The sequence below is a fragment of the Seriola aureovittata genome, chromosome 16, assembly GCF_021018895.1.
Source record: "Seriola aureovittata isolate HTS-2021-v1 ecotype China chromosome 16, ASM2101889v1, whole genome shotgun sequence".
Taxonomy (NCBI): Eukaryota; Metazoa; Chordata; class Actinopteri; order Carangiformes; family Carangidae; genus Seriola; species Seriola aureovittata.
This window is the reverse complement of record NC_079379.1, coordinates 7,806,921-7,817,665: the sequence shown is the minus strand read 5'-3', so window position 1 is coordinate 7,817,665 and position 10,745 is coordinate 7,806,921.

Here is a 10,745-nt window from a genome sequence, read left to right as displayed (position 1 = left end):
AATATAAAATTATCACAATTGTTATAAAATATAATGGACAGATTGGTCTGTTCAGAGGCACCAAATGTACAGACAGTCCTGTATATGTACCACACCTGTGCTGTGGTGCCCCCTGCTGGACATGTTCAGTGACTTCTCGCAGCCTTAAACACCTGCATCACTGTGAGGCCTGCTCCCTTTTTGTAGCTGAGTACCATGCCAACATCACTACCACACTACTAACACACACATCTGTACTAAGTCAGTTGATCCATAGTCGATCAACAGGAGACGAATCAGAAACTTTTTTGATAATCATTTGAGGTACTTTCAAGTTTCCTAGTTGTAAGTAAAATGAATATCAAAACACAGTCGAGTCAGTTTTCTTTATATAATCCAGTACCACAAATTCCACTCAGTACGCTTTGAACAGCTTTCATTGACCACATGATTAATTGATCAGGAAATAACTGTCCTCAATCTTTACTCAACAATAACACAACCATTCTGCCTTTATATTCAGAGAGATCGGGATCAGTCTAGTCCTTCTTACACATCTGAGGAATCTCTAACAATGTTATCGATGACTCTCCACATTTGAGATTTTTTTTTTGACTTGATATTTGAAAATTAAACTGTGGAAAAAATAAGGATATAATCAGATTAAGACGGCAAACGAAAACATGTTCAGCAAAAACGAAATGCGGACAAAGAAGCGTGGGAGTGAATTATAATTTATTCAATTAATCAGCTAGAATAGCTGAGAGGAGTGCCTCGGGGCTCTCTGTTTCGGGTTTATTATTCTTCCGCCAAATTTCGGCGCGTAACTTGTCCCGCAGCTTTGAGAAAACCCTGGTAATATATACATCAAAACGTGCGTCTTGATCCCGCAAGGGGTGCTATGACTTTTGGTGTTAAAATTCCAATTTTTCCCAAAGTTATTCCCAAAAAACTGGGAATAAATAATGCATTAGAAATGCATTGGAATTTTCTTTAGAAACCCACCTTTTTTCTACAAAATTGCACCTTTTTTCTGAGTCACCCAGCTCTCTCATACCTGCACGTAGAAATGTGATTCAAACTATAAAACGGAGGAAAACTTCTGCTCTCTCAAAAAGACAGGAACTGTTTTTACATAACATGTAAACTTTTCAAACTGTGAGCACTCAAAGGAGGAGTGCAAATCACGTTTTCTTCAAAGTTAGAGTGAAAGCGTCAGTTGGCTAGAGTGCGTGAAGCAGTAAAAAATAACCTTTATTTTTATTTTTAACTCGAGCTCGCGGCCAAACCGTAAAAAGGAGACAAATAATTCTTTCTGAAAATGTAGACATAGTTGTTGGGATTCATAAAATGTAACTTTGACAGGCAGGGTCTGCACAAAATTTAAACGGGGGTGCCGAGTCCGGCAGCAATACCTGTCTCACTCTCATTGACACCTAATGTAATCGTCTTTTTTTTTCAAAAGAATCTCACTCTGTCTTCGCACTGAGCTTACTCACTCATTTTAAGGAATATCTGAATAAAATAGAGACTGTAGAAACTTCTGGCTTCAGTGTCTGTCACTGTGTTTTCAGTTTTTGAAAAGAAGTAACAGTTTTCTCATAATTTGCATTTGTTTGAAGCCATGTAGAAGCCAAATTCTGGGCAGATTTTCACATTGCCATGGCAACGGCAGCTCCTGACCTGTGTGCGTGCCTGCGTGCGCCTAGCAACCAGATAACCAACTCTCCAAGCTCTGCTAGCTTTACATTAGCCGCATGTTAGGTCTTAAATTACATTTAGTTAGGTCTTAAATATGTAAGTCCATTTACTGCTTCCTTCGTTGCTTTTTTTTTGTTTTGTTAAAAGAGTGAATGAAGTTGTGACGGTCTCCGCTGTGACAGAGAAGAGGAGAAGCTACTAGCCCTCTCTCGCTGTCACTTCTAGTCGCGTTGCTCTCCTCCCCAGTAATGTTAAATTTAGCACCGAAAAAAACATAATAGTGGTAATTTAAATAGCGGTTCATGGGATTTATTAACCCTCAGGGGTCCCTCTGTCCTTTTTTGGACATTTTCTTTACTTTTCTTTTTTGATTTGCTGATATAGTTGAAGGTATGGATGGAAAAACGTCATAGTATGGCATAAAATTTCAAAAAAACATCATAGTATAATAAGTCATAAAAATGGCAAAAAACGTCATAGTATAGTATGGCATAAAATTTCAAAAAAACGTCATAGTATAATAAGGCATAAAAATGACAAAAAAACGTCATAGTATAGTCAGGCACAAAACGTCACAGTATAGTAAGGCATAAAAATGCCAAAAAAAGTCATATTCTAGTAGAGCATAAAAATGTCAAAAAACGTCATAGTATTGTATGGCATAAAATTAAAAAAAAACATCAAAGTATAATAAGGCATAAAAATGGCAAAAAACGTCATAGTATAGTCAGGCACAAAACGTCACAGTATAGTAAGGCATAAAAATGCCAAAAAAAGTCATAGTATTGTATGGCATAAAATTTCAAAATCATAGTATAATAAGGCATAAAAATGGCAAAAAACGTCATAGTATAGTCAGGCACAAAACGTCACAGTATAGTAAGGCATTAAAATGCCAAAAAGCATCATAGGACAGTAAAGCCCCAAAACGGGGATTGAACCCATGACCTTGTCAGTGTTAGGCAGTAGTCCTGACCATTGTACCACAATACTTCTACATCACAAGCTCATAGTATAGCAAGGTATTGAGGATATTTTAGTATACTAATCCATGAGATATCACAAAAGATTGTCCATCAGGCATAAAATGTCATGAAAAAATCAAAGTATAGTAATGCAAAAAAATGTCAAAAAACATAATCATATAGCGTGACTTGAATATGTCAAAAAATGTCATTGTATAGTATGGCATAAAATGTCACAAAAACATAATAGTATATAAAGGCATGAAAGGTCATAAAAACGTCACAGCATGGTAAGGCATTAAACGCCAAAAAACATCACAGTATCATAAGGTATAAAAATGGCAAAAAACATCATAGTATAGTAAGGCAAAAAATATATCAAAAAGGACCATAGGACAGTAAAGCCCCAAACCAGGGATTGAACCCATGACCTTGCCAGTATGAGGCAGCAGTCCTGACCATTGTACAACAATACTTCTGCATCACAAGCTCATGGTATAGCATGATATTAAGGATATTTTAGCATACTAATCCATGATATATCACAAAAGATTGTCCATTAGGCATAAAATGTCATGAAAACATAATTGTATAGTAAGACATATAAATATCAAAAAACATCACAGTATAGGATGGCGCAAAAATGTCACAGTATATAAAAGCCTGAAACCAGGGTTTGAACCCTTGCCCTTCTCAGTGTGAGGGAATAGTCCTAACCATTCTACCACCATGCTGCTGCATTATGAACGCCTTGTATAGAAAGGTATATAAAATATCAGTATACTACTCCGTGACATATCATAAAAAATCATAGTATTGTGAGGCATAAAATATTATAGTATAGTAAAGCATAAAAATGTAAAAACAATTCATCGTATACTGTGGTGTGAATATATCATAAAGCATCATAAGAGAGTAAAGCCCCAAACTAGGGTTTGAACCCATGACCTTCTCATTGTGAAGCAACAATCCTAACCATCGCACCACGATGCTGCTGCTGCATTGCAAAGTCATTGTATAGCAAGATATATGAAATATCAGTATACTACTCCTTGAAATATCATAGAACATCATAGTATACTAAGGCATAAAAATGACAAAAAAAACGTCATAGTATAGTCAGGCACAAAACGTCACAGTATAGTAAGGCAAAAAAATGCCAAAAAAAGTCATATTATAGTAGAGCATAAAAATGGCAAAAAACGTCATAGTATAGTATGGCATAAAATTTAAAAAAATGTCATAGTATACTAAGGCATAAAAATTACAAAAACGTCATAGTATAGTCAGGCACAAAACGTCACAGTATAGTAAGGCAAAAAAAAAGCCAAAAAAAGTCATATTATAGTAGAGCATAAAAATGGCAAAAAAACGTCATAGTATAGTATGGCATAAAATTTAAAAAAATGTCATAGTATATTAAGTCATAAAAATGGCAAAAAACATCATAGTATAGTATGGCATAAAACGTCACAGTATAGTAAGGCATAAAAATGCCAAAAAACTTCATTGTGTACTATTGCGTGAAAATGTCAAAAAACGTCATAGTATAGTATGGCATAAAATTAAAAAAAATGTCATAGTATATTAAGTCATAAAAATGGCAAAAAACATCATAGTATAGTATGGCATAAAACGTCACAGTATAGTAAGGCATAAAAATGCCAAAAAGCATCATAGGACAGTAAAGCCCCAAAACAGGGATTGAACCCATGACCTTGTCAGTGTTAGGCAGTAGTCCTGACCATTGTACCACAATACTTCTATATCACAAGCTCATAGTATAGCAAGGTATTAAGGATATTTTAGCATACTAATCCATGATATATCACAAAAGATTGTCCATTAGGCATAAAATGTCATGAAAACATCATTGTATAGTAAGACATATAAATATCAAAAAACATCATAGTTTAGGATGGCGCAAAAATGTCACAGCATATAAAAGCCTAAAAACAGGGCTTGAACCCTTGCCCTTCTCAGTATGAGGCTATAGTCCTAACCATCGTACCACCATGCTGCTGGATCACTAACTCATTGTATAGCAAGATATATAAAATATCAGTATACTACTCCGTGAAATATCATAAAACGTCATAGTATTGTAAGGCATAAAACGTCAAAGTATAGTAAGGCATATAAAAATGCCAAAAAACTTAATCGCGTACTGTAGCGTGAAACTATCAAAAAACATCACAGGATTATAAAGTCTGAAACCAGGGTTTGAACCCTTGGAACCCCAAATATCAGTATACTACTCCTTGAAATATCATAGAACGTCATAGTATAGTAAGGCATAAAAATGCTAAAAAACGTCATAGTATAGTAAGGTACAAAAATGCCAAAAATCTCCATCTTATAGTATGGAGTGAAAATTTCAAAAAACGTCACAGTATAGCAAGGCATAAAAATGCCAAAAAACTTCATTGTGTACTATTGCGTGAAAATGGCAAAAAACGTCATAGTATAGTATGGCATAAAAATGGCAAAAAACGTCATAGTATAATAAGGCATAAAAATGGCAAAAAACGTCATAGTATAGTCAGGCACAAAACGTCACAGTATAGTAAGGCAAAAAAATGCCAAAAAAAGTCATATTATAGTAGAGCATAAAAATGTCAAAAAAACGTCATAGTATAATAAGGCATAAAAATGGCAAAAAAATGTCAAAAAAACGTCATAGTATAGTCAGGCACAAAACGTCACAGTATAGTAAGGCATAAAAATGGCAAAAAAATGTCAAAAAAAGTCATATTATAGTAGAGCATAAAAATGTCAAAAAAACGTCATAGTATTGTATGGCATAAAATTTAAAAAAATGTCATAGTATATTAAGTCATAAAAATGGCAAAAAACATCATAGTATAGTATGGCATAAAAATGTCAAAAAAACGTCATAGTATTGTATGGCATAAAATGTCACAAAAACATAATAGTATATAAAGGCATGAAAGGTCATAAAAACGTCACAGTATGGTAAGGCATTAAACGCTAAAAAACATCACAGTATCATAAGGTATAAAAATGGCAAAAAACATCATAGTATAGTAAGGCAAAAAATATATCAAAAAGGACCATAGGACAGTAAAGCCCCAAACCAGGGATTGAACCCATGACCTTGCCAGTATGAGGCAGCAGTCCTGACCATTGTACAACAATACTTCTGCATCACAAGCTCATGGTATAGCATGATATTAAGGATATTTTAGCATACTAATCCATGATATATCACAAAAGATTGTCCATTAGGCATAAAATGTCATGAAAACATCATTGTATAGTAAGACATATAAATATCAAAAATCATCATAGTATAGGATGGCGCAAAAATGTCACAGTATATAAAAGCCTGAAACCAGGGTTAGAACCCTTGCCCTTCTCAGTGTAAGGGAATAGTCCTAACCATTCTACCACCATGCTGCTGCATTATGAACGCCTTGTATAGAAAGGTATATAAAATATCAGTATACTACTCCGTGACATATCATAAAAAATCATAATATTGTGAGGCATAAAATATTATAGTATAGTAAGGCATAAAAATGGAAAAACAATTCATCGTATACTGTGGTGTGAAAATATCAAAAAGCATCATAAGAGAGTAAAGCCCCAAACTAGGGTTTGAACCCATGACCTTCTCATTGTGAAGCAACAATCCTAACCATTGTACCACGATGCTGCTGCATCACAATTTAATGGTATAGCAAGATATTAACAATATCTTAGCATACTAATCCATGATATATCATAAAAGGTTATTGTCCATTAGGCATAGAATGTCATGAAAACATCATTGTATAGTAAGGCATAAAAATGTCAAAAAACATCATAGTTTAGGATGGCGCAAAAATGTCACAGCATATAAAAGCCTAAAAACAGGGCTTGAACCCTTGCCCTTCTCAGTATGAGGCTATAGTCCTAACCATCGTACCACCATGCTGCTGGATCACAAACTCATTGTATAGCAAGATATATAAAATATCAGTATACTACTCCGTGAAATATCATAGAACGTCATAGTATTGTAAGGCATAAAACGTCAAAGTATAGTAAGGCATATAAAAATGCCAAAAAACTTAATCGCGTACTGTAGCGTGAAACTATCAAAAAACATCACAGGATTATAAAGTCTGAAACCAGGGTTTGAACCCTTGGAACCCCAAATATCAGTATACTACTCCTTGAAATATCATAGAACGTCATAGTATAGTAAGGCATAAAAATGCTAAAAAACGTCATAGTATAGTAAGGTACAAAAATGCCAAAAATCTCCATCTTATAGTATGGAGTGAAAATTTCAAAAAACGTCACAGTATAGCAAGGCATAAAAATGCCAAAAAACTTCATTGTGTACTATTGCGTGAAAATGGCAAAAAACGTCATAGTATAGTATGGCATAAAATTTCAAAAAACGTCATAGTATAATAAGGCATAAAAATGGCAAAAAACGTCATAGTATAGTCAGGCACAAAACGTCACAGTATAGTAAGGCAAAAAAATGCCAAAAAAAGTCATATTATAGTAGAGCATAAAAATGTCAAAAAAACGTCATAGTATTGTATGGCATAAAATGTCACAAAAACATAATAGTATATAAAGGCATGAAAGGTCATAAAAACGTCACAGTATGGTAAGGCATTAAACGCTAAAAAACATCACAGTATCATAAGGTATAAAAATGGCAAAAAACATCATAGTATAGTAAGGCAAAAAATATATCAAAAAGGACCATAGGACAGTAAAGCCCCAAACCAGGGATTGAACCCATGACCTTGCCAGTGTGAGGCAGCAGTCCTGACCATTGTACAACAATACTTCTGCATCACAAGCTCATGGTATAGCATCATATTAAGGATATTTTAGCATACTAATCCATGATATATCACAAAAGATTGTCCATTAGGCATAAAATGTCATGAAAACATAATTGTATAGTAAGACATATAAAATATCAAAAATCATCATAGTATAGGATGGCGCAAAAATGTCACAGTATATAAAAGCCTGAAACCAGGGTTTGAACCCTTGCCCTTCTCAGTGTGAGGGAACAGTCCTAACCATTCTACCACCATGCTGCTGCATTATGAACGCCTTGTATAGAAAGGTATATAAAATATCAGTATACTACTCCGTGACATATCATAAAAAATCATAATATTGTGAGGCATAAAATATTATAGTATAGTAAGGCATAAAAATGTAAAAACAATTCATCGTATACTGTGGTGTGAAAATATCAAAAAGCATCATAAGAGAGTAAAGCCCCAAACTAGGGTTTGAACCCATGACCTTCTCATTGTGAAGCAACAATCCTAACCATTGTACCACGATGCTGCTGCATCACAGTTTAATGGTATAGCAAGATATTAACAATATCTTAGCATACTAATCCATGATATATCATAAAAGGTTATTGTCCATTAGGCATAGAATGTCATGAAAACATCATTGTATAGTAAGGCATAAAAATGTCAAAAAACATCATAGTTTAGGATGGCGCAAAAATGTCACAGCATATAAAAGCCTAAAAACAGGGTTTGAACCCTTGCCCTTCTCAGTGTGAGGCTATAGTACTAACCATCGTACCACCATGCTGCTGGATCACAAACTCATTGTATAGCAAGATATATAAAATATCAGTATACTACTCCGTGAAATATCATAAAACGTCATAGTATTGTAAGGCATAAAACGTCAAAGTATAGTAAGGCATATAAAAATGCCAAAAAACTTAATCGCGTACTGTAGCGTGAAACTATCAAAAAACATCACAGGATTATAAAGTCTGAAACCAGGGTTTGAACCCTTGACCTTCTCAGTGTGAGGGAACAGTCCTAGCCATCGCACCCCGATGCTGCTGCATTGCAAAGTCATTGTATAGCAAGATATATGAAATATCAGTATACTACTCCTTGAAATATCATAGCACATCATAGTATAGTAAGGCATAAAAAAGGCCAAAAAAACGTCATAGTATAGTCAGGCACAAAACGTCACAGTATAGTAAGGCATAAAAATGCCAAAAAAAGTCATATTCTAGTAGAGCATAAAAATGGCAAAAAACGTCATAGTATAATAAGGCATAAAAATGCCAAAAAAACGTCATTGTATAGTATTGCGTGAAAATTCCCCAAAAACGTCATAGTATAGTAAGGCATAAAAATGCCAAAAAACTTCATCGTATAATATCGCGTGAAAATCTCAGAAACCTCATAGTATAGGATGGCATAATATTTCATAAAAACCTCATCATATAGTCTGGCATGAAAATGTAAAGAAACGTCATATCATACTAAGATATAAAAATGTCAAATAACATCATAGTATGGTCAGGTATAAAACGCCATAGCATAGCAAGGCAAAAAAATATCAGAAGAATTATGGTATATTAAGAAATAAAATGTCATAGTATATTAAGGCATTAAAATGCCAAAAAACTTCATTGTATAATATGGCGTTAAAATGTAAAAAAAAATCATAGTATAGTATGGCATAAAATTTAAAAAAACGTCATACTATAATAAGGCATAAAAATGCTAAAAATATTCATAGTATACTAAGGTACAAAAATGTCAAAAAACATTATAGTATAGTAAGGGTTAAAACGTCATGGTATAGTCAGGCACAAAAATGCCAAAAATTTCCATCTTATAGTACGGAGTGAAAATTTCAAAAAACGTCACAGTATAGCAAGGCATAAAAATGTCAAAAGACGTCATAATATTGTAAGGCACAAAACATCATAGTATACTAAGGCATAAAAATACCAAAAATAATCTACATATAGTATGGCGAGAAGAGTGGCATTTAATTTAAAAAAAAGTCACAGTATAGTAAGGCATAAAAATGTCATACTACAGTATGGCATAAAATCTCATAAAAACATCATAGTATATAAAGGCATAGAAGTTCATAAAAACGTATGGTAAGGCATAAAACATCATATTATAGTAAGTATGAAAATGCCAAAAAAACGTCATCAGATTGTATGGCATAGAAATGTCACGGGATAGTAAAGCCCAAAACCAGGGTTTGAACCGTTGACCTTCTCAGCGTGAGGCAATAGTATTAAGCGTTGTACGAGCATGCTGCCATATGACAAACTCATGGTATAGCAAGGCATAAAATATATCATAGTATATTTATCAGTGAAATATTATGAACCATCCTTTTATGATAAAATGTCATGAAAACATCATAGTATAGTAAGGCATAAAAATGCAAAAAAAATTGCACAATAATGTATGGCATAAAAATATCAAAAAAGAAATAGGATAGTAAAGCCCCAAAACAGGGTTTGAACCGAAGACCGTCCCAGTTTTGGGGAGCAGTCCTAACCATTGTATCACCATGCTGCCCCATCACAAGCTCCTACTATAGCAAAGCATGAAAACATCATAGTATATAGTAAGGCACAAAACGTCATGGTATAGCAAGGCATAAAAACGTCAAAAACGTAATAATGGAATCATGGAAAAAAATATCAAAAAACGTCATAGTAAAGTAAGGCATAAAACGTCAAAAAACATCATATCATAGTATGGCATCAAAATGACATAGTATAATAAAGCATAAAAACATTATATTACAGTAAGGTATAAAAAGTCATAGTATAGTAGGACATAAAAATGTCATAGTATAGTAAGACATAAAAACAGTCATAGAATTCATGTTGACATTTTCATGGCTTTTCTCTACAGAAATTCAACTCATAGTTTGACATATCCACCATTTTATGTTTACTTTTGACAATTGACTTGACTGCTAGCCCATAGAAGACAGAAGCCAAGGCCATCTTGCTAGTTTACGTTAGCTAACTTGGTTAAATAACATCAGTTGACATTTTTCTGGTGAAGTTAGGTACCACTGTGATATTCCCACATGATGTGAGCCTTAAGATAGCCCCCGCCCTTTCAGTAAATCAAATGCTAGCATGCCTAAATAAGTTGTCATTGAGTAGTAGCCTCTTGGAGGACACATTTGGAAAGATCAAATATGACTTCACTCCAAATTGCGACATGTGCATCCATATGCGACATGTGCATCCATATGCAACATGTGCATCCATATGCGACATGTGCATCCATATGCGACATGTGC